This window comes from Felis catus, chromosome A1 (genome assembly GCF_018350175.1).
Source record: "Felis catus isolate Fca126 chromosome A1, F.catus_Fca126_mat1.0, whole genome shotgun sequence".
NCBI lineage: Eukaryota > Metazoa > Chordata > Mammalia > Carnivora > Felidae > Felis > Felis catus.
Genome location: NC_058368.1, coordinates 39550633 through 39576378, shown reverse-complemented (window position 1 = coordinate 39576378; position 25746 = coordinate 39550633). Strand labels below are relative to the sequence as shown.

Below are 25746 nucleotides of genomic sequence, written 5' to 3'. Positions count from 1 at the left end.
GAGAGAATATTCCAAGTAGGCTCCTCACTGTCAGCACAGAGCCCGACACAGGGCTTGAACTCACTAAACATGAGATCATGGCCTCAGCCGAAATCAAGAGTCAGACGCTCAACTGACTGAGCCACTCAGACACCCCAGAAAAAAAGAATTTAAAAATAAGTTTTAGATACACATTCACATCCAAGACTACCTAACATGAGTTATATTCTTTGCCACTCTGGATTGACCACGTGCTCATCTCCGAGGTTCCTTGGAGCATTATAAGACCTTTGGGCCAATACTGTGGAATATATTCAATAAAAATAAATAATGTTCTGTAACTGTAGGTCTGTGAGTTGCTTGGGGTACTTCTAAAGTACCACCCTGTCAGCATTAATTAGTAACAGTGACTGGACTTTTGATTTGAGCCTGGTTTTGATGAAGCCTGAGGGGTTTTGACAGATTAGGCTGGTCATGTAACTGGAATGTGCTTACATAGCCAGCTTTCAAAAGAGATCCCGGCCCCGTGCAGACTTTGGACTTCCTGGTACTGAAGGGCAAACACACGTGCTGAAGGTGGTTCGTGATGTGCAAACCTGTTTGATGCAGCAGTGCTAAAGATGTCCAAGCCTGCCCCTGAGATTTCAGGACACCTTTTCCAGTGCCAACCCTTCTCTTACTGCTCATGTCCTAAATCCTTTGCTTGAATAGGAAAGTTATTCAATGAGTATGAATATTTTTCAGTATCGTGGGTCATTTTAGAGTAATCAATGCATACTTCATGCGAAAACTGAGGCAGGTAAATCAAGGTAGACGTAAAAATGGAATCCAAGTCAGAAGTGTAGTGGAAGCTAACATTTCTCGATGATCATAGGACATGGTCATAGGTTTTAAAGGCCTGTGATGAGGAATTTAAATGCCTCGTGTATGAGGACGAGGGGTCTAGGAAACAGGCACCTTTTAGCTGAAAAGCTCTGGGGCTAAAATTTCTTATAATACCCACAGTCACAAAGCATTGCCTTTTCTAGGAAATTAGAGCTAATAGAATTTATTACGTTTTCCTGGAGAAGTGACAAGAAGGATTGAAGCATGGACCATTCTATGGATAGAAAAACAGTCATTTGCCAGACTGATACTGTTGTCCTCCATCCATATTAACACCAGTTTCAGGCTAGCTTCTCTTCATAGTCTCAGGAGATGACTTACAAAATCCAGTTGCTGCCTATGTCCTTGTCTATCTCCAAAAGAGAGAGAAAGATAATGTAAGGTGCTCTCCTAGAAAGTGAAAAAAAAAACAACAAACCAACAAACCAAAAAACAGCAACAGCAAAAAACCTTATCCAGACACATCTAGGCTGTGAATTGGGTCACATCCCCACCCCCTAGAGCAATTACTGTGACTGCAGAATGAGAATGCATGGATTTGGGTTAGTTTCTTCCAAAGTACACAGGATGCATAGGTGGAGATTTATAGACCAAATGAGGATGATCAAAGTAGAGGGAAGGCAACTACATTTTCTATTTCACCAGGAAGGTTAACAACTAAGCCTTAGAATGGGTACAATGAGCAAAACTTTGCCAGAGGCCTCAGCAAATGTTTCTTAAAATTCTCCTTTATAAAGGAAGTACTTTTTACATTTTTGATGGAAAGGAATAAAGAATATATTTTACATTGCAGCCCAGTATGTATGTATGTATGTATGTATGATTATATATATAATATTATATATGTAATATATATAATATTATATATATATATATAATCTGTGTATCTATTATTATCTAAATACTTATAACAAATCAAATAATCAGGGAAAACACCCTTATTTAAATATATGAGCTTTATTTTCTCTTCTATTTTATTCATTTTTATAATTCTGGTTTTAACCAGTAAATTGATGTAATCATATACTAATGGATCTTCCCCCTGCAGTTTGAAAAAGTCTGCATTAGGATGTGGATATATAATATATATATCAAGGATTCCCCATCTTACAATTAGTTCCAAATTTTAATTTCTATGAGAGATAATGTAACTGGCCTAAAGTCAGTTATTATGGCTATGACTTTGGGAACCCACCCCAGGCTACATTGGCTATTCACAGAAGGAGGAAATATATGAGCCCAGCAGCTATTCCTAGAATTTTCTGTTACAATATCGTTTCCACAGGGAATAATTATTTAGTAGCCTATAAGACACTTCCATTGTATTCCAACATCCCCTCAACTGACCTTGAGCACTACAACTAGTTATAGTTTTTCTTTTTGACAGAGTATCCTTCTATTTCTTAAACATCCTGGACTAAATTGAATAAGAAAGTTTAGGGGAGCGGTTCTGAATTTACTTGTTCTGTGATGGTGTGTGTGTGTGTGTGTGTGTGTGTGTGTCTGCTTGTCTGTCTCTCACTGAGTTATATAGGAATTAATCTTTTTGATCACCAAGTTCTACAGCAGGACTTGACATGTGTTATTCTATTTAATCCTCTCTTGGTAACCTGGTGAGGCTGGCATTATTATCTCTAATTTTACAGATCAGCACACAAGGCACAGAGAGTTTAAGGGGGACACCACAGATCACACACCTGGTTAGTGATGAAGCTATGACAGGAATCCAGTTCCAAAAGTTGTATTATTTTACTGTGCTTCTTGGAGCAGTGGGGGAGGTAGGGGGGTGGGCGAGAGTGTTACTCAAATTCATGTACTAGTTCAGTGACTTTATTCAGGGAGGAATTAATGGGGTTTCTGTCTTAATCCAGTGTACAAAATCTGGCAAATGCACTGAAAGAGACACTGGAAATCATCCAGTGTGTTTGAAGTACAGAAATGCTATGCCTTGTTTTAATTAGAGCAACAGGCAATATTGTTACTGGGGTTTTTTGTTATTATTTTATTTTATTTTATTTTTTGGTTTGAAATCAAAGGTCGTCTGTACCTAGTTTTATTCTGTGAAGAGTGTAACATAGAAACAAAGTAAGGGGAAAACACATAGGACATTGTTGTCTTGTTGTTTATAATCATACACTTTTAAATATTAGTGCAGAAAAACAGAAGACATAGCCTTTGGGTAAAACATAGTCAATAAGAATTAGACCTCCTTCCTGTGTAATTATGCAGGTAGTAAAAGTAACCAATTCACACAAATCTCGCTCTCTGTGTTTTGCTCCTATATATGCTGAAGTCTGTTTCTATGACTAGTCAGTCAAAGCTTTTAATTAAAAAAAATCATTATTTCAGTTCAAGAGCAAGATATGTCAGTGGGACTGACGACCTCCCTATTTTTCAACAGAATGATGAACCTCTAAGGTTGATTCAAGCTCTGGCACTCTTATTAAAAAGCCCTTGACAAAGGTACCAAGTTTTGAAGTAATCCTATCCTTGAGGAGTGATTTAAGAATCTTGGTTTAGAGTTATTGGCTTGCTATTTTTAGAACTCCCCTTCTCATGTATCTTTATTGATTCAAAGTGTCATTAAATTTCTGGAGCTGTAAAGAAATTGTCTTCTCACAACTCAAGGATTTTCTACTGTGGACAAAATCTTGGATGGTTCAGTTTTTCATTTTATGGAACTGAGGGAAATTGCTCAAGTGAAGTTTAAAGTGCTGAGTTAAGAAATAGCCTTGAATTTTTACTAAGTAGACACAATATTTATAGTTGACAGTATTTTTGGAGCTTCCAGGAAAATATTTGTTTTCAGATCCACTTAACTAAGAGTTAGTTATTAAGAGGGGTAGGGAATGCTTTTGTTTGTGCACGCTAGCTTAACTCAAAGTAAAACATAAATACTTCAGTAAGAAATAAACTGAAATAAAAATATCAGAACAATGTAATCTAGAAAAAAGCACTGCTCCAGTATAATTTTATCTTTTAAGCACATGATTCTGGATGAGGTTGAATTTCTGTAACAGTTGGTTTAGCATGGACTTCATTTAGGAAAGTGTACCCTTACCACACTGGAGCAAACTGCTGCCCTCTGGTGCATACAAGGTGGTTATCGACCTCGTACGTGCCATGGGAAACAATGGTTAGAGTGGAAATGCAGATTGCACAAGGGAAACATTATATAATGAAGGAACACAGAGAACTCTAACATAAATGTAAAAGCTGGCATGACATTATTATTACCAGCAGTGAAAAGAGAAGAAAGGTGCTGGAGACAGTAAGGTTGGTGACAGCAGATGGGTGAGAAAAAAGAGAAGAGTAAATTTGTGAGCAGGATAGATAGTAACGTGAGTGTGCCCTCTTAAGTTTTTTTGTACTCAACCAATGGCTTATTCTAGGAAGAATGAAAAGCAGAAAAGGGAGGGTATGTGCTAAAGTAATGCAAGTAAGATGTAAAAAAAAAACCCAATTTATTGCTTAGTTCAATAAATATTCATTTCTAATTCACATAAAGATGGACTTGTAAACCTATTCCTGAATTCAGGTGTCACACTGAATGTCCTGCCTTAAGATTTCAAATCCTGAATTATATTTTAAAGGAAGCTGGCACCTCTTAGAGGAATGGGTAAATGGCAAGAGTATTACAAAGCAGTTAGATTTATGAGTAGAAAAAAGAAGAAAACTAGGAAGCAAACTGAGTAGTTGTGGACATTTACATATATTTACTCTGAGGAAAATACACCACTTTTTAGCACAGCATGGATGAGAATTAAGTGCCCCTGTCCTGGAAAGATGTATCTGTTCATGACATCCTGCCTCCAGTCTGGTGGTGGAGGAATAATACACTCTGACCCTCAAACAATACTGTTCCTTCTAATCTCAGGGCCCTGTCGAACCATAACAGTTCTGCCACTACAGAAGGGAGATGGTTCTTAAAGAATGACCACAGTGTACAGGAATTTAATTAATAGGTAACGACAAGTGTAACTTCTGGTCCAGCTGCAGCTTCTTTACTGGAGAAATCGAGGCAACTTCTGACATTTAGTGCTAGTGGTTTAGCAAACGATTTTCCTCTACTCCAACAGAAAGCCCGACACCTTATGTCTACATCAATCAGGCTCCCATAAAATAACAGGAGATTGCAGTGGAAAGAACTTCAAGGCTCGGGTACTTTTTAAGAAGTCTTCAGGGAAACTCAAAGGCAACAGGGCAAACAGAAAACAAAGGCAGCAGAGGAAATCTTAGCCGCTGACATCCACAGTAGCACAGACTGTAAACGGTCTAACTCCCAGCCAAATAAATAAAAAACCTCACATTAAAGGCCTCTTTCCTTTTACCCAGTACATTATGTTCAGCTTTCTACAAAAAATTACAAGGAAGTTAAAAGGCGTGAAACAGTCTGAAGAGACAAAGGAAGCATCAGAACCAGACACAGATATGGCATAGACTTTGGGACGATTAGACAGGGAATTTAAAATAACGTGATTAGTAATGTGCTGAGGACTCTAAGAGAAAAAGATGACAATGTGCAAGAATAAATGGGTAATGTAAGGAGAGAAATGACTCTCAAAAGAATCAAAAGAAAGCCTAGGAATCAAAAACTCGGTAATAGTGTAAGATAAGTCAATAAAAACTTCCCAAACTGAAAAGCAAAGAAAAAACTGAAAAAAACATGAAACAATATATGGGAACTCTGGGACAATTACAAAAGCTGTACCATAATGGAAATACTGGAAGAAGAATAGAGAAGAAAAGAAGAGGGAATATTTGAGGTTATAAGGGCTGAGAATTTTCTGCAATTAATGAGAAACACAAAACCAAAGATACACAAAAGCCATAAAAACACCAAGAAGGATAAATACAAAAAAATCAACATGTAGACATATATTCAAACTGCAGAAAAATGAAGGCAAAGAGAAACATTTGAAAGCAAGCAGAGGAAAAAACCTGTAGTTCTATTAGTTCTCCCTTTCCTGGCTTGAGTAGTGATTACTTTGTAGTATTCACTCTTACACTCATCAAGAAGCACATTTCATGAATTTTTCTATATACGTGTTATTCTTGCATATGAAATTTTATCAAAATAAATTCCAGGTGTGTTTTACTACAGAATCACATGCTCATAGCACTATTTGTGCTTTTAATATTATAACTCTGCAGGCCACGTGAATATAATTACAATGTTATAATTATTTGGAAAATAATGTATACTAACCTCACAATTACCACTTCGATTCATGGATTTAGAAAATTCCTTAGAATTGGGGCATCTGGGTGGCTCGGTAGGTTAAGCTCCAACTCTTGATTTCTGTTCAGGTCACGATCTCACAGTTTGTGGGATCGAGCTCCACGTTGTGCTATTCACTGCCAGCTTGGAGCCTGCTTGGGCTTCTCTCTTTCCCTCCTCTGCTCTCTCTCACACACACATACACCCACACATACACACACACTCTCAATCAATCAATCAATCAATAGAAAAAGAAAATTCCTTCGAATATATTAAACCACAATCTGATCCATTATCAGTTGTCCTTTTTCTATAATTCCTGACGAGGGTCTATTCCATCCTCACTATTATGTTCCCCCTACCACTCTTTTGTACCAGGAATGGTGTTATTTACCAAGAATACAAATGTGTTTGATTTGCAGTCTATTCTACAATGGCATGTGGGAGAAAAACAACAAAAATTTTAATAACATTATTTTGAAATATAAATAAAACACTTATAACTCACATAATATCACATAACATCACATCTGATAAATATGTCACAGAAGATATGGCTGAATAATTTTAATGAGGGTTGGCATATAGGACACTAGGAAGGGTATCAAAATGATGAAATTCATTTTTAGCTTGTAGAGTAATATACAATCTTGAAAACTGCAGAGTCAAAGGAAATATAGTGGGAAAAGCCCCCCAAAAAAGTGGGGTTTCTATAAACATAGTTATTTATTGCCAAGATGTATTTTATATGGGAAAATCATGTAATATAAAACCAAAATATAACTTGGGGCCAGTGGAGAAGTGTAAATGTCAAGGTAAATAGTTTTATGATGAAGCAGCTCTAATTATTAAAATATTTTTATAAACCTGGAAAATTCTTTTTATTATTTCTTGCCTAATTTCCCAGATTATTACTGCTAGTATAATTTTCAAAAGATTATGGTATTAGACAGCTTGTCTTCATCATGACCTTAGTGAGAGCATTCAGTCTTTCATCATTAAGGGTTATGCTACCTGTGGGTTTTTTAGAGGTTCTTTACCAGATTGAGGATGTTTCATTTACCTAGTTATGTGGAGTCATTTTATCATCATAGGGGGTTCGTCGGCTTTGTTAAATGATTATATTCTGTGACTTTTGAGATAAGCATGTGGTTTTTGTCCTTTATTATATTATTATGATGTATTACATTCAGTGATACTCAGATGTTAATCTACCTTTACAATTGGTCATGGCATATAAATTTTTATATGTTGCTGCATTCTGTTTGTTAGTGTTTTGTTGAGGAACTTTGTGTCTATATTCATAAAGGAACAGATAGAATACAGTAGCCTCTGACATTGAATTTAATTCAAAATTATCATTCTGTGATGCCATGTCCATCTACTGCCTTCTGATTTACTTTGTTCCTGAGGCACTTTATGTAGATGATAGATGATAGATAAATAGATGATAGACGATAGATAAGTAGATGATAGATAGATAGATAGATGGATAAATTCTTATAAATGTTTCAAAAAATAATTTTAAAAATTCAATGTATTGAGAGTTCATGTGAAAATTCGATTTTAGTCATTAGAATTTGTTAATTTTTGTATTTTGTATTTGATATTTACAAGTAAGACACTCTAATTATGAAGTTTACCTCAACTGTGATTAATCAAGTTTTCAAATATATAAAATGGTAAATTCATATAATACATTTAAAAAACAACATCGTCTTTGATATGATTCACATAGGAAAATTTTAATTATCAACTAGGTAATACTGCTAATAAGAATTATGTCAATAATATGCTGAGCTCTTATTCTTGCTAAACAGGGATATAAACATTTAAATTTGACTGTTGTTTTGAGAATGCCACTCATCCAGAAGTCAGAAGAGTTTTAAAAATAGTTTTAATACGTTTTACCTAACTTATTTTCAGAAAATATAATCGGTGGTGCAGAATGATTTATGTTTCAATAGTCAAAAAGATTGATCACAAATATACTTTTGTATCTATCTTGCTGCAAAATAGTAACTCAGTGAGAAATGCTCTACAATTTCCAGGAGGCTTTTTTTCTCTTTGAAAAAAATTGTATCAAATTAGTATGATGTTTTGCATCAATATTGTAAATCAACAATTTCAACAACACAAATCAAATATGATATATCGTTACTTTGATTGGAGTTCATTTTTCATAGACACCCCTAGCATATCACTGACTTCATTCTTCCTCTTATTTCCCACCTGTTTCCTAATATTCATTCAAATAGCAATCTAGTTTTGCTGCATAAATGCACATTTCTGTAATTCTTATCTTTTTTCTAGACATCTACTTCCAATTTAGTTATGGCTTGTGATTTATTATGATGTCTTAGAGTAGAGTAAGCATTGGAATTAGAAAACAGACAGGTTTTTGTGACTATTTGTATAAACCTGAGTGTGTTACCCAACCATCAAATCTCAGTTTGCTCATCCATAAAATGGGAATACTCATTGTTTTCATATGGTCATGTCATGAGACAAAATGTGAGAATAGATTTAAAAATATAGCATAGAATGAATTTCATGACAGATATTCTCTAAATGGCTATGACTTTTCTTGTGACAGGTAGTATAGTTGATTATTTAAAATACATAGTTTAGATTCAACAATAACAATTCAAATCCAAGCTCCTATGTATATTTGGTAAGTATTTTTTAATCCCCTAGATTATTCGTCTGTAATATTGTGTAATTATAAGTGCTAGGATGAAAAGTAGAATAATAAATTGGAAAATTTTACCAGAATGCCTGAAAAATAGTAAATTTTAATATTCTTTACTTTCCTGATCCCCCATTTTGCTTTCAGAATAATCTCTTTTTAAAATATATATACAGGTGTGACCAAGTCACTCTTAATAAACTCCTACTAATATAATAAATAACCAGTAATAAATATAATAAATAACCAATAACTTCGTGCGAGCACCTCCATACTTCACTTGCCATTGCTCCCTATGTAGCAGTTTTTTATTCAGCATTCTTTTTACATGCCTTTCTCTCTACCTGAATGGTTTGTATGTTAATCTACCTGGAGAACATCTATTTCTCTAAGTTTTTTTTTTCAAATATCACTTACTCCACATTGTCTTATTTGTCCATTTCTGATAGATATATTAATCTTTCCTCTGGAGTGTCGAGTAATTCCTTGTATGTCTCTTTGTAGCAACTTACACTGCATTTGTGATTTATGTCACCATTTTTAATTCTTGTGCTAAATTAATGCCAAAGCCATTATAAGACTTTTGATTTGTTTGCCTTTACACTACAAGGTCATATCAGAGTGTCTCACAGATGGTAGGTTCTCATTTGTTGTGCTGAATTAAATAGTGGTTAGGCTATATAGCTGACATCTAGCCACTTAGCATTTTTTCATTCATTCATTCATTCATTCATTCGAACAATCTGTTATTCATCAAATATTTATGGAACTCCCACTATATGCCTATTCTAGACTTACTAAATCGAGTAAGTCTAGATAAATCGAGTAAGATTTCTTCCTTAAGGTCAATAGTACAAGGAAGCGGGCATGTAACCCTGTGTGACTAAAATTTAATATTGGTGGAAGGAAAGTCTGGAAAGCAATCAAAGTTGAAACATGGTATTAGAAAAATACTAGCAAGTGAGGAAACGAAAATTGGGAGTTTATCCTATTCTTTCCAGGAAAATGTTTTAAAAAGGCTAATAAAAAAAAGTGAAGTGAGTTATTCAGACAGGATTTTTATGGCTTATTTAAAATGAACAAGGCTTGAACAGACTTATAAGGTGTTTTTTTTTTCTTGTAACACGTGATAGAAAGGAAGAGACTTACAAACGTAAGAGAAAGTGGTGTTTGAGTGAGGCAGCATCTGGAAGGAAACAGGGCATAAGTGCTTGGAGATAGCCCAAAGAGACCGTTCTTTCTGCAGTGTTGACATGATGGGACGTGAAAGTGCCAGAATGGATAATGCGGATGGAGTCATGACTCTGGAGTGGTAGATGGAGGGACTTGATGCCTTCTAGTATAGTCTTCCATAGTAAGGGGAAGTAAATGACCTTAGTTTGCATGTCTTCATTCTCTTCTCCCTCTCTTCAGGAACAATCCAAGGAGAAGTTCATACCCTGTAACTTGCACCCTTACAGATTCTCTGAAAAGGCTCTAGCACAGGTTATCTATGGCCAAGATACTAGCCCCTGCATTATGGATGGCACCTGTTAGCATTATGCAGGATGTAAACATCATCTGCACAACTGTATGTGACAGACAGCTGGTCCAAAAAGTTTTTAGTGCAGCTTCCAGTCATGTGTATTACATACTCTCTCCTCTTTCACTTAGTGTTTTTAATTTTAAATTTCCTTGTGTCATAGTCAGCAATACTAGCCTGTTCCTTCTTTTTTCATCTCATTAACTGCGCTTGAGTTTAGGTTATTTTTTAAAAAGCCATAATTACTTACATAATATCTTAAAATAAAAACTTTAAAAAAATTGCTCAATGTCATCTCCTTAGATAGGCAGGCCTTCAATAAACACACTATAGAAAATTCTTCTCTGCATCTCCTTTCCACACACACACACACCACCCTCACTCTCTTACTCTCTATTATTATCTGATATTACTAGTTTATTTTATATCTACTTTAAGATGTAAGCTCCATGAGGGTTACTATTTGCTTTTGTCTTTGATGTACCTGGCATATAGTAGATATGCAATAAATACTTGTTGGGTAGATGACCACTGAGTTAACCAAAAAATCCTCTGGATTATCCAATTAAAAATGGGCAGAGGACATGAAGAGTTTTCCAAACAAGATATACAGATGGCCAACAGACATATGAAAAGATGTTCAACATCACTAATTATAAGGAAAATGTAAATCAAAACCATAATGAGATACCACCTAACACTTGTCAGAATGACAAAAATCAAAAAGACAAGAAACAACAAGTGTTGGTGAGGATGTGGAGAAAGAGGAAGACTCGTGCACTGTTGGTGGGAATGCAAACTGATGGAGCCATTGTGAAAAACAGTATGGAGTTTCCTCAAAAAGTTAAAAATAGAAATCTTGTATGATCCAATAATTCCACTGCTAGATATTTACATAAAGAAAACAAAAGCACTAATTCGGAAACATATATGCACCCCTATGCTTACTGCAGCATTATTTACAATAGCCAAGATATGCAAACCACCTTGAGTGTCCATGGATAGATGTGTGGATAAAGAAGATGTGGTATATAGTTATGCTATGGAATATTAGTCACAAAAAAGAAGATCTTGCCATTTGCCACAGCATGGATGGATCTCTAGAGTATTTGCAATAAATGAAATGTCAGACAGTGAAAGACAAAATTCTATGATCTCATTTATATGTGGAAACTAAAAAGCAAAACAAATTAATGAACAAAAATTAGAAACAGACTCATAAATACTGAGATTAAACTGGTGGTTGCCAAAGGGGGAAGGGAAGGTGAGGGAATGAGCGAAATAGGTGAAGGGGTTAAGAAGTACAAACTTCTAGCTTGTAAAATACTCACGGGGATAAAAAACACAACATAAGGAATATAGTCAGTAATTTTATAATAATGTTTTATGGTGACCAATGGTAACTATATTTATTATGGTGAGCATAGTGTAAGATACAGAATTGTGTAATCACCATGTCGTACACCTGAAACTAATATCACATATGTCAACTATGCTTTAAAAAACCCAACATTTTGAAGAAAAAATATTTCATGAGTCTGGATGATCAACAACTTTGTTCAGATTGTTAAGGCATTTTATGCACCTTACAAGCTGTTTGTGGCTCACAGTACTCATTTCTCTCCCCTCATTATGCTGGCCAGTAATCTTAAAAACAGCTTGATGTGATCAAGGAGAAAAAATAAGACATAGTTGCATATACACTTACTGGCAAAAGGGACACTTTCACCTGGATTTTTCAATCATATTAATGAAATTTTATATGACCAGAAACCACACAATTTTTAAACCTTTTATTTCCAACTGCAAAGACAATATAACAATTTTTACTCCAAGCCAGTTACGTTTCTGTGAGCCTGATCTAGATGTCACTCTGGCAATAAAGACATTATTATTATTATTATAGAGAATAATATATTTCCTATTTATGTAGGGTGAATATTATTGTAAGAATATTTCTAGTAAAAAAATCATAATTACATTTTAAATATCCAAAACACTGGCATTAATGTGTTTTCAGAATAAAAAAGATCACATCTGAGCAATGAAATATAGGTTGATATATTTTGAATTATTTAAACATAATTAGATAGCAATTCATTATAATATGTGAGAGTAATTTATTTTCAAAATAAAAAATAATTTAAAAATGAACAGGGTAATAAAAACATTATTAAACCATTGATAAAGTAAATTTAATATAATTGGTAAGAAATGTTAAGGATGTAAAGAAGAAATGTTCAAGCTCATTGTAGCTTTTAAATTAAACATCCAATTTCAGAGTAAAGAAACATACCTTACTGACACATTTCTATTGACGCTATAGATACAAATAACTTTTTGGAAAATATGTTGGTAACGCAGCCTTAAAACCTTAAATCATTTATACCATTTAGACTGAATGTTTGTGTCCTCTCAAAATTCAGGCATTGAAGCCTAATCCCCCAAGTGATGGTATTAGGAGGTGATTAGATAAGGGTGGAGCCCTCATAATTGTGATTAATGCCTTACAAAAGAGACTGCACACAGCTCTCTAATCCTTCTGCTATGTGAGATCAGCACTATAAGACTGGAAGACAGCTGTCTGTAAACCAGGCATGGAGCCTTCACTGGACTTTGAATGTGTCAATGCCTTGATCTTGGACTTCCCAGACTCCAGAACTGTGAGAAATAAATATCTGTTGCTTATAAGCCACCCACTATATGGTATTTTGCTATAGCAGTCTGAAATGGACTAAGAGAACCATTTTGGCCAATAATTCAAATCTAATAACAATTTATACAATGTCATAGGGAAAATAATGTAATTTAAATAAAGAAGATATTTCAAACTATATTATCTGTAATTATAATTATGTAGGAAGATTTCCAAATATCCAACAATAGAGAACTAACTCAGAGGATCAGAGTATACCTACTTTAGCTTGAGATTGCATACATTAAAATTGAAATTAATAGACTACATGGAAACATGGAAGATGTATATACAAATTACTATGAAGCAAAAAAAGTACATAAAATTTTATATCCTATGATAACAACTCCATGAGAAGGGAAAAATTGGGAAGAATAATCATTCATCCTGCTACAGTAATTCTGTTAGTATAGTGCTTTTATGAGTGGTTTTGTTTGTATGTTTGATTACTTCCATATTTTATATCATATAATGATATTTTTATGCTGAAAAAATTATTATTTTTTGACATTTAAAAAGCCCTAAGAAAATTAAGATTAGGAAGTATTTCTTTTTTATTTAAATATTTATTCCTAGTGTTCTATCATTTGAATTATTCCATAAATCATCTTTTAAAAACATATAATGGAATAATTCTTCCCTTTTCTGTCTGGAACTTTATCACATCACAACTCTGGATTAATGATTTTCTTTTAAAATAACTTTATTGGTTTATGCATTTGATCAATCTATCCTTGGCACTATAAATGCACTAGAAAGGAACCCAGGGAGCATTCTTAAGTTGATATATAGCTCTCAGGCTCAACAATTTGCAAACCCAGCAAGTTAAACTACCAAAGAAAAATTAATAAACGTAGGAGTTATTTTCTGTTTTTCGTATTACCCTTGCCAGTTTAAAATAGAATTGCCACAGAAATAAATTTTGCTTACTTTTACCTGAGTAATTCAAAGAATGATGGACAGAAAGAAGATATTTTTGTTAACCATATATCTTAATTTTTCAAAGTGCTATTAATATATATATATGTATATATATATAACATATATACACACACAGACATATATAAATTTAAAACAAAATAAATACATACACATACAAACACACACACATACACTTGAAATTTGATGGAGAACACACATATATTCTCTCAGGTAGTTTTTTCCATTAAATTTCATACATATGATTTATATTTTTTCTGATTTTCCATGCATTTGATACGAATATGTGTGTATTCTATCAAACATATATATTGAATGTATACTGACTCTGTGTCCCTTGGATTTCAACATTAGTATACTGCCATGTGATGACATCTTTCAGCCAGAAAGTAGTTTATAATTGAAGATACTTAACAAAATATACAATTAATTACTTAATTTAAACCTTTATCAATTTCATGATCACTAAATACCTTTATTTTTAGTTTGACATATATATATATATATATATATATATATATATATATATATATTTAATGGAGAATGGATACAGGCAGGTTTAGTCACTGACGAGAGCAATCTGGGAATATTTGTGTGTTTGTGTGTGTGTGTGTGCGTGTGTGTGTGCATGTATACTCTAGTAACCCTACTTTTGAATAATGTTCTGGAGAAATATGCACATAGATTTATAAAGTATATATGCAAAGATATTTGTAGCGCTTGTTTGTGGTGGTAGAGTGTAGGTGGCAATGTGGGTTTCTGCCATGTAGTACCAGGTAGTTGTTTGAATCATGAAACTCAATGCACACCCAACACCATGGATATAATTTAAAATACAGTGGGAACACAGATGGTAACCACACTTAGTGTGGTGATCATTTTGTTATTTATATAAATGTTGAATCACGATGTTGTAAACTTGAAAGTAATGCAAAACTGTATGTCAGTTATTCTTCAATAAACAAACAAACAAAAAATACCCCCACAATGCTTAATGAAAAAGAAAAATATATATACTGAATGAGATATATAGATCAATATCATTGATTATGATTTAAAATAAATCTGAACAAAACAACCCAAAGGGGAGGATGCCTATTAGGGCAGTGAAAAATTAATAGGAAATGGGGACATAAATAAATGATACAGAAAATATAAACATCCTTGTCTCTTGTGATTGAATTGAAAATGTAATTAACTAAACCTTTTCTGTCAAAGGCCTTGATGGAATCTTAAGTTAACTCATGAATTCAACCAGATTCAACAGAGAAAAGCAATACTGCATTACAGTGTCTTCAACAAATTACTTAACTAATTTTAGTTTCAGTTATTCCTTATCTGTGAAGAAATTCTCTAATACAAAATTTCTGAAGAAAGCATTTTCAAAATATGCTTTGACTGAGATGGGGACTTTGAACTGCAATCCTCCAAACTTTGATGGAATCTCTCCCTGGGTACAAAGAACCAGATTAGATTTCCATGTTCTCTTTTTGGTTGGTTTCTTGTCCCCTGCCACCACCAATATCACCTTAATTAGTTTAACAAAGGTGCTTCCTCAAACTCTGGGGGCAAAGTAGAATGCCTAATTATATGTAGTTTTCCTTCAAGCTTGTTCAAAGACACCTGCAGGGTTATGTTTGTTTAAAACTGTATCTGGGGAGACACACACTTTGGCTTGCGGAGCAGACTTGGTAACAGTGGTAGTAGTTAGTGTTGGCTTGCTTAAGAAGTCATATGAGGGACCAAATCATCTTCATGTATATTCAGCAGAGATCAGTGAGTATCCACAGGGAAATAAAAACCTCTTTAAGAGAATAATTGAAAAGGAAGACAATTGGTTTTATAGATTTGCCATAATTGGGGAGGAAAATAGTGCACATAGACTGCATATGGTGGTTTGTTATATATCTATTTAAAAAAATGAACAATGCATTATTGTTCTTCGAGATACCTAATATCAAGTTTAATGAATACAATAACATTTAGAAACTTTGAGGGACAAGATTTCAGTTTCTTCTTTTTTTTATTTTTTTAAATTCTTTTTTTAATGTTTATTTATTTTTGAGAGAGAGAGAGCAGGGGAGGGGCAGAGAGAGGGGGAGACACAGAATCCCAAGCAGATTCCAGGCTCTGAGCTGTCAGCACAGAGCCCGATGCGGGGCTTGAACCCATGAACTGTGAGACCATGACCTGAGCCAAAGTCGGATGCTTACCTGACTGAGCCACCCAGGCACCCCTCAGTTTCTTACTTCTTAGTTATTGTTACCTCTTGATGTTTCAAGGAAAAACAAGTGAATCCGAAGTTGTTCTTTCCAGACCTACCACTTTGGATCTAAATTACATCACTGTATTATAATTTTTGGATTCATCAAAATCTAAACCGTGTTGGTAGTTATAATTTTTTCCCCCATCTGGTGTCCCCATATTAGTTAGGAGAAAAAAAAATGGCAATATCTGTATTCCAGGACTTGATTAAATCTCAGATGACACTTTAAGAGAATTTTTTTAGAAAGAGCTTGAGTAAGAAGAGACGCAGCCACAATATAATCACAGCAGAGCCTCTTAATCCATTGTATTCAGGTAGATAAGGTTATTCAATTTTTCACAATATTTTAACTTGTGCCAAATTTGCCCATACAATTTGGAAACTACATCTAAGAGACTTCGTGCACATTGCCAGGCTGGGACCTATTTGTCACCTGGGAAGATGATATTTAGTTTCTACTCAGCAGGGAAAATAACAACAGCAATAACAGCAAACCCATGCTGCTAATCTCTAAGCACACTTTATCCAGGATTACAGTTTACCAGTCAGGAAATTGTTTAAACGCCTGGGAGGGCAACATAATCTTCCCCAGTGCATGCCCCAGGAAAGAATTGCCTGAGACCTCTTTGGCCTCTCCTCAGCAATTGGAAGGCTTTAGAAAATTTATTTATATTTATAAATATTTTTATGTAGAGAACACTAACTAATCCTATCTCTAAGAAGGAGCGTGGGAGATACTCTGTTAATTATGTTGCCCACCTCAGTTCTCCTGTGACATGCAAAAAACGACTAAGTGATGAAATACGAAGATAAAAGGTATGAGAAGAAAGAACAGAAAACATCTACCCTAAATTCCACTATTATTTTTATAAAATATGTTAAAACACAAAGTAAAATGAAATATACCTCCTCAACATGTCTTCTCCATCCCAATCCTAAAATGTAACTTACTCTGTTCTCATGTTCATGAGTCACTGCAGTCATCCAGCAACTACCCTACAGTTTTGCAGCTTTTCCATGTATGTTCCACACTGCTTCTAAACTGATCCTTCTAAAGCCAATATCAGTTCTCTCTCTGTTACAAATTAATTAGTTGTATCATCTTGCCTACAGCACAAAGTCTAAATCCCTCACTGTGGTATTTTTAGCTTTCTGGAAAACTCCATTCCTATTGGCTTAAATTGTATAGAAATTATTAACTCACATACTTGGAAGGTAGAACAGTCTTCAGGGTTTGCTCATTCCAGTGAATCAATAATGTAGCAAAGGCATAATTTCTTCTCATTTGTCCTATCTGCCTGTGTTAGTTTCAAATTTATTTAATGCATGTTCTATTTATGAACTTAAGATGGCTTCAAATAGATGTTAGATTATACAAATCTTCATCCATATTTGAGAAAAAGGAAATGTGATTTTTTAATCATGAAAAATGTCCTGAACTTCCTCCAGATTTGGCATATTGGGGAAAGTACTTAATCCTGAAGCAATCACTTTGGCATGGGGGAGGGGGGTGAGAATTTTTTTGATTGGCTCAGGTCAGTTAAACTGTCCCTGGCCCCTGGAACGAGAAGGGCAGCTAACTAATAAAGGAAAGATTCAGCGAATGCTGGAGAAATCACCACCATGTTTTCCACATGCTGCTAACATGACAAGAATGTCCTGTTTCTCTTCCCTTTGTTCATTTACACATTCAACATGTAACATGGTATGGTCCATTATATTTTCCAAATGTGTTTGACATGGTATGTTCCATTCCAAGTGTTCTTCTTACAAAGCCCTCCCTTTGAACCTGGGCAGTCCTTTGTGACCTAACCAAAGGAATATAGTGAAAGTGAGATTAAGTGACATGTGAGGCTAGTTCTTAAAAATGCCAGATAACTGACTTGTTCTCCAGGGATGCCGACTCCAGGAACCAAGTCACCACAACATGAGGAAACCCATATGAAAAGACCTCATGTAGGGTTTTTTGTTTTTTGTTCTTTTTTAACTGAAAGCCTTAGCTCTGGTCTCAGTCCACATACAGCATCAACCAACATTCACATGAGGAAGGAATTATTCAATGTCTCCATCCCTAGCCACCATCTGAATATGAACTCATTATAGACCCCTAAAGAGTCCTACCTGGATAAAACAGGCAACCTCCAGAAGTGTGAGATGTAATAGAATGACAATTATTATTTTAACCTACTAAGAACTTGCAAGCAATAGACAACCAGAACATTGATACTAACACATCTTTCAAGAGTCCGCTGAAATTATACTTCTTCTGTAAAATGTTCTTTTTTAAGACTTGTTTTCTCTCATCCTCAGTTAGTTTACTTTCTTTATGCTTCCAGAGCATTATAAAGAAAATTTTTAAATGTTATCCTGACTTCAAATTATAGTTTATGTATCTGTCTCTTCTATAAGACTGTATCCTTGAGGAATGGGTTATGTCATATGAATGTTTTTATGCTGTGGAGAGGACAAGGTATAAAATACTTTATCCACCAAACCCCACTGAATTAGTCAACCAACCAACTGACCAATCAATAAACATTTAACTCAGAATTAATATACATATTTGGATTTATCTTCACTTCTTTAAAAGGGTTGTACATTTCTTTGTGTACAGCATGAGAACGTGATTTCAATCTTTCTTTCCATTACCAAGAGTTTATAAACTTTTGAAAATATATGGTACATTTACCATTTATGCTATAAAGTTTATATTAAAATTTAGAACTCTTTTTCAGGGAATTGAAACCATTCCTAATTGGCACAATGTTTCTTGAAGTGAAATGGATAACATCATTATTATTGCCTTTCTTCTTATCTAGTTGCTTTGTTTAAAAACACAGTAATAACAAAAAACAAAACCTATGTTTACAGGAGGGTTTATATTTTATTCTTCTCCCTATGTATCCGCAACTGCTAGTGACATAAGAGTTTTACATGAGATAGAGTAGAAAACTTCCCTCAAGACTGTAGATTCAAGCCACTGAAGGAGAGTCTTACTTTCTGATAGTTCCTACATTTTTCATTGGTCCGTGCATAAGTTTCAAACATTTATTTATTGTTCTGCAATAATTGCTTCTTTTTCATCACAGCTCCTACTTGATGCACCTCCCCCCATGGTTTAAGACTACTTTATTGTTCTGATAGTAAATAGCAACATAAATTGTTCACAGTTTAATCATCAGCATTTTCAATATCCATATGATGCTTTGTATTTGCCTGCTTTAGTGGTCTAAGCCAAAGGTTCAAACATATATATTCTTCTCCTCTGTATGAGCTTAAAATGATGGAGAAATATAATTTAAAATATCTTTGCTTAAATGTCCTTCAACAAACTTTCATTTACCACTTACCAGTGAGAGATTGTTTTCATGATGGCATGGTGTCCACAAAATCATAAATGACAACCTCTGCCTCCACAAAGAAAATGACAGTATACAGTATAACTGCCCCAAAGCACTGTCAAAAGATGCTTAGAAGGGAATGTTAAAATAGTAAAGTGTAGGGAGAGACTACTTCATACTGGGAGAATTAGGGGAAACTGGCTGGCTATGATATTTTATCTGGGCTTTAAAGGCTTCTTAGGATCTGCACATATGAATACGGCTGAAGGACATCAGAGACAGAAATTATGCAAGCAGATCATAAAATAAGAAAGCACTCCTGGGCATGTTGTGGGATTGCCTGCCAATAGGGCATATGAAAAGATAGTAGTAAAAGTCAGGGATGACTACGAATTTGGAGATCTGAATGAGTAAAATATTATGGTACCAATAAAATGTAAAATTTGCATTCAGGAACTGACTCTGGAAAAGATGATGAGTTCAGGTTTAGTCTGTGGTGTTTGAGATGCAGACTGGATACCAGGTGGACAGAGTCTTGCAGAGAATTGGAAATGGAGAACTACAGTTGAAGAGACTGGCTGTAGTTACATACAGATTTAGGATATATAGATATATGTAGGTACAGATAATATAGATAGATACATACATACATACAAGCATACATACAAACATACATACATACTAAAATACTGAAAACAGATTATATACAATTCAGTTAAAGAAGAGTTTTGGGAAAAAAATGAAGGTATTTTCACCACATTATTATTATTATTTTTAATGTTTATTTACTTTTGAGAGGGGGGAGGGGCAGAGAGAGAGGGAGACACAGAATCTGAAGCAGGCTCCAGGTTCTGAACTGTCAGCACACAGCCTGATGCAGGGCTCCAACTCACCCACCATGAGATCATGACCTGACCCAAAGTCAGACACTTGACTGACTGAGCCACCCAGGTGTCCCTCACTACATTATTTTGTCTCCAATTATTTACTTATAAACCCCTTGTTCTAATCAGAGATCCTGAAAAGGTGAACAGAAACATAGATTGAGCTTGAAGCCATATTTTGTTTGGCTAGGATAGTTTTTTAAAAGCTGAAATTTGACTAACTTTAAATATCATGCACACATTCCATTTATACAGTTGACCTTGAATTATCCTTCATCCTGGCTACATCACAAATTTATGATTCTTTCCTGTTACCTGCAGTGCCTAGAGCTCAAGACCACCACTTGTAACCAATTTTGTGTATCAATTGCTTAATGTAAGTGCCTTGGATGTTTATTCACTCATTTAATCTTTTCCAAAAGCAGGGAACACTCAGGGTATAATGCTACAAGTTCAGAGTATGTGCAAATGGCTATAATGTAGCAATGAAATAAGACAAATATAGGTATCACCACACAGCAAAGAAGGGTAATGACAGTACCTTTGTGGTGAAAGACCACATTTCTCGATTGATACTTTTATAAAAAATGAAAATAAAGCTATAAAAACATTGAAATGAGATTAAACATTAGACATACATAATAGAAGCACTATTCCTTTTATTCTTGGATTCAACAAACATAAAGTTACATTTCAATAAATATAATTTGAACAAGCCTAACATAGGAAAAGGAAAATAAACAAAAAAACTTCTATCATATCAGAACTTCCTTGTTTTGTTTTACTCACATTAATATATCATTGGTGAAAAAAGATTTTAAAGCATTTTAAGCAAGTTTAATATATTCAGTTTTAACTTTTATCTAAAATGAAATGTATATTTTCATTCTTTAATTAGTAGATAGTTCTGCAATTTATGCAGAAAAATTAGAGTTGAATTTAAATCTTCTTTCAATGAAATAAATTGATTCCAGATGCTAAATTTCCAATGTGTGGGTGTTCTTATTTTAATCTGAAAATAAACTCAAAACATTACATTAAACATAAAGTGTTAAGGGATCAGCATTTACTTCTTTGATTATTATGGTCAAATTACAGAGTATCTCTTAATAATGTCTATAAAATATGACGAAAACTTGTCCTTACACTAATTTTCATTTCTGCCTTTTGACCTTATCTACCTTTGAAAATCATATTGCATTCCTCTTTTAATGGAAGTTATAAGCTCATTAAAATCATTGAATATATCAGGCTAATAAGCAATGCCAATTGTCCAACTAATATCTCTAAAATTTGGGGCCAAACTGGTTTCTTTTTATGTGAAAAATTCATTCCAGAATTTTTTCCATGATAGCCATTGTACCCAAGCATGTAAAAATAGTTACTAATGATCAGATACTACGTAATCATGTCATAAAGAAAATAATGCCAAATTTAATATGGTATTTGTTTTGCAGTTCACTAAATACCCTATTGAATTCAACTGATGTTTTGTTTTGGTTTGATTTTATTATGACTTTCTTGATGAAAGAAGACATGTATTGACTGATATGCATTTTCTGCAAGTTTCCTGAAATGGTAACTATCCTTTCTTATTGCAGCTGCATTGTCAGAACATTTTCATTTTTAACTTACACTCCAAACACTTGCTGATAATGTAAGTTTTCATTATACAGGTCAGAAATAGTCTTGTTTACTGTCATTACATTTGGGGAAGAAAATAATTTTTTCTTCATAAGCACATCATCCATAAATTACATATCATCTATAAATTACAAAACTTAGCAATAGCTAAGTCAGCATTAAACAGTAAATAAAAAGTACTTTGCTAATTTTATTTGTCCTGTATTAGTCTTTATATTATCTATCAGGCAGTTTCTGAATAGATTGGGCTGTAGTGCTCAATTGGAAAGTAGGACTTGAGTTACTCTCTTTGCCTCAGAGTCATAACCCAATGTTTCCAGGTATATCTTCTTGATATAGTCTTTTACTAATGTCTCAGCAATCATATATATTCAGTGTTAGCAAAAAAAAGAGTGTTATTTTATAGGGAAATTGTAAAGCATTAATATTTACATGTTAAATAGTGAATATCTGCTTCTGACAGATTTTAAAGCAGCATTTACTATTTCAAATAATTCATTTGGGCTTTAAGTATATTTGTATACTTTGTATATAAATACCTCTTCAGATTCTATGATTTTGTATAATATTTTTACATCTTGAAATAGCATAGTTAGTTTTAACATTTCACTTCAATTATGGCTACAAAAACAAAACTCAGCTACGTGAAGAATAGAACTCCCAATCACAACTAGTTTGATCTAGTGTGGTCTTCATTTCTTGGAATCATTTCCATTATCATTAGTTGATTTACTTCTTTCACATCCCTAAGAACTGTGTCTTTTCTTGACAACAAGTTCAGAGATGCTTTTTTACTGTTAGTAAATATGGTCAAACATGTTTTGCTTCTCTACGTTAGCTAATAATGTTAAAATATAGATTTAAAAAGAATAACTTGATGAAAATGATTAGAAAAATTAAAGTTAAAAGAGAAAATTACTAAAAAGAAGAACAAATTACTTACATCTTCTCATAATTTTAAGTAAATGTAGGCAATCTAATATTAAAACATCACATGCTATAAGGTGGTCCCTATACATATGATTGGAACTTAGCTCACATCACATGTGATATCATCTTGTCAGTGAGAAAATCCACTGATCCCATGCTTGAATGTAATAACATCACTTTTCTATAAGTTTCTAAATATTAGCAATGTTGATACAACCAATTGGTAAACAGCAGATTAAGGACTGATTCTGATCCAGGACTTAAAGTTTAAATAAAAATAACATAAGACAAATTAATTCATGTGTGTGTGTGTGTGTGTGTGTGTACTGATGAAATAGGAAAGAATCATTGAATACATATTACTTATGCTAGGCACTGAGAGATAGTGTGGATTTTTATATCATGTGATGAAGGGCATTGATATAAAGAAATCACATGGGAAAAGTTTCAAAGTTGGTAGTGATAAAATATATTTTGTGTAGAATAAATTTTCTAAAAATTTAGAAATAGTAATGGATATAAAATGTTAACATACATCTTATTTTCTCCTTGTTTTTTTAAGCAATGGAGAAATACTGTAGTCTTCTGAACATGGGAAAAAGGGATACATTAGTTTGTTCTGTCTTAAGTGTGATTAATGGATATAACTAAGACACTGATCAGTATGGAAACAAACTTGGAGGCCAATTTACAAATGGTGACCAATTGATGTATAAATAGGTTGATATTGACATGAAATTAAGAGACACTGTAAAAAATGATTACATAACTAAAATCAGCCTCACTCGGTGACTGAGTAGTTTATCAGCAAGAACTCTATAAGCAAATGATTCAAATTTTGACATTTAAGCAGAGGGAATTATTAAGGTGAAAATGAGTAATTCATAGAATTTACTAGAAGGGATAAAGAAACAGGTTCAAAAGTATGAATAGAGTGAGGCCATAAATCCTTACCCCTCCAAAAACTAAGTCAAATTCGGGGTGCCTAGGTGGCTCAGTTGGTTGAACATCCAACTTCTGATTTCAGCACTGGTCATGATCCCCGGGGTTGTAGGATTGAGCCCTGAATCAGGCTCTGTGCTGAGCATAGAGCCTGCTTGAGATTCTCTCTCTCTCTCTCTCTCTCTCTCTCTCTCTCTCTCTCTGTCCCTCTCCCCTACTTGTGCTCTATCTCTCTTAAAACAACAACAACAACAATAAAAAGCCACATTCATACCACACTACTAGTTCACTTAATATAATTAAAACAATTTCACAATGTGGTTGTGGTATTAAATGGAATAAGCAATTGCAAATTACCTCCATATAATGTATGCAACATACTGGTGCTCAGTAAGTGTAAATTTGAATCTGTTTTTTAGTACTTGTTCAATAGTACAAGATTTCTTTAATCTGAAAATGATAAAGTCTCCAGATTCTTTCAATCTCACCTTCACTAGTAAAGATTCTTGCATGGAGCATATGAGTATATTTCCAAGTCTCTGTATTTGATCTGTTCCAGGTATCAATACTCTGATTTAACATAAACATATCTAATTAAAAGTATGTCTTCATTTCTGATGTCATAAATAACATTCATACACAGAGTTGGGGATCTTTGTATAAAAAAGGATATAAAAATACAATTCAATTAATGTATGGAAGACTTGGATTTTAATTAATGAAGATGAATCCCTTCATGAGATACTTAGAAATGAACTGGGTGAAATATATACCCAGCTGACTTTACAAACTTTATTATTCTGTACAATTGCTTAAAAACAAAAAAAGAAGCCATTCTGTTTAGAATTATCAAAAAGTATGTGAAGTAATTTTGCCCAAAAAAATATTTTGTGGCAATTTAAAAGGCATTCAACAGATACTTCAGATGATAAAAAATGCATATGTTTCTATTTTCTAGACTACTATGATAAATAATAAAAATAATACATCAACCTTCATTTTTATCACAGAAATAGTGTTTTGCTATGAAAACCTATGATTTCATCTATGAAATTACATTGCTGGTTTAACATGGTTAACTATTGCTTTTATAAAGACTGTTTATTCACTTTCAGATGTATGTGAATCACATTTTTTTTCTTCTGTCTCTAGTTTCCTGATATTGGATCTTTTGAAATGCTTATTAACAATCTTTCCATTGTATGGCAGGCAGTCAAAACAAATCACAACCATTCCTGTGCAAGAATAAGTATGAGCTCTCGGCTAAAATAAAGATGGTTTGTACTTTGCTATTATTTGTGTTGGTGAGTATTTTAAATACTAGCTAGCAAGTATGTTAAATATTCATGAGTCATCTACAGTAGTGAAGAGAATTTTTTTTCTAACACATGTCAGGAAAATCATACTTAATAGCAGATTATCTAAGGAATTTTGTGAAACTCCGTATACCATGAGTATTGCTGCCATATTAATGATATGCTATAGGAAATTCAGAAACTTGAAAAATTATTGAAATTAACATTGAACTCAGGCTATAAGAAATAGTATAAGGAATAGAACTCAGACTGTAAAGGAATGATATAAACCTGCTGACTAAATATTTCATTAAGGACTGTTCTCAATTTTGTTTTAGTTTCATTGGGTGAATTGATTCCAATTTATTCAATTTTATTTCACATTTCAACTATTTCATTTTTCATACATGGAGGAATTCATCCTGATTCATTGTATTATTGATGATAGTCTTTAAAAGATGCTACTGGCCTGCCAGTGATGACCAAGAACAGATGAATTCCACCCTCTTTAGGC

General features: G+C 33.7%; 1 long non-coding RNA gene across 1 annotated transcript in view; it reads right to left on the bottom strand.

Annotated features, from left to right (window-relative positions):
* Window positions 1-17269, bottom strand: part of LOC111559890 — a 129415-nt gene extending 112146 nt beyond the window's left edge. Inside the window, exon 1 of the long non-coding RNA XR_006595438.1 lies at window positions 17148-17269. This is a non-coding gene — a long non-coding RNA (uncharacterized LOC111559890). The remainder of the gene's footprint in view (window positions 1-17147) is intronic.
* Between the last annotated feature and the right edge of the window lie 8477 nt (window positions 17270-25746).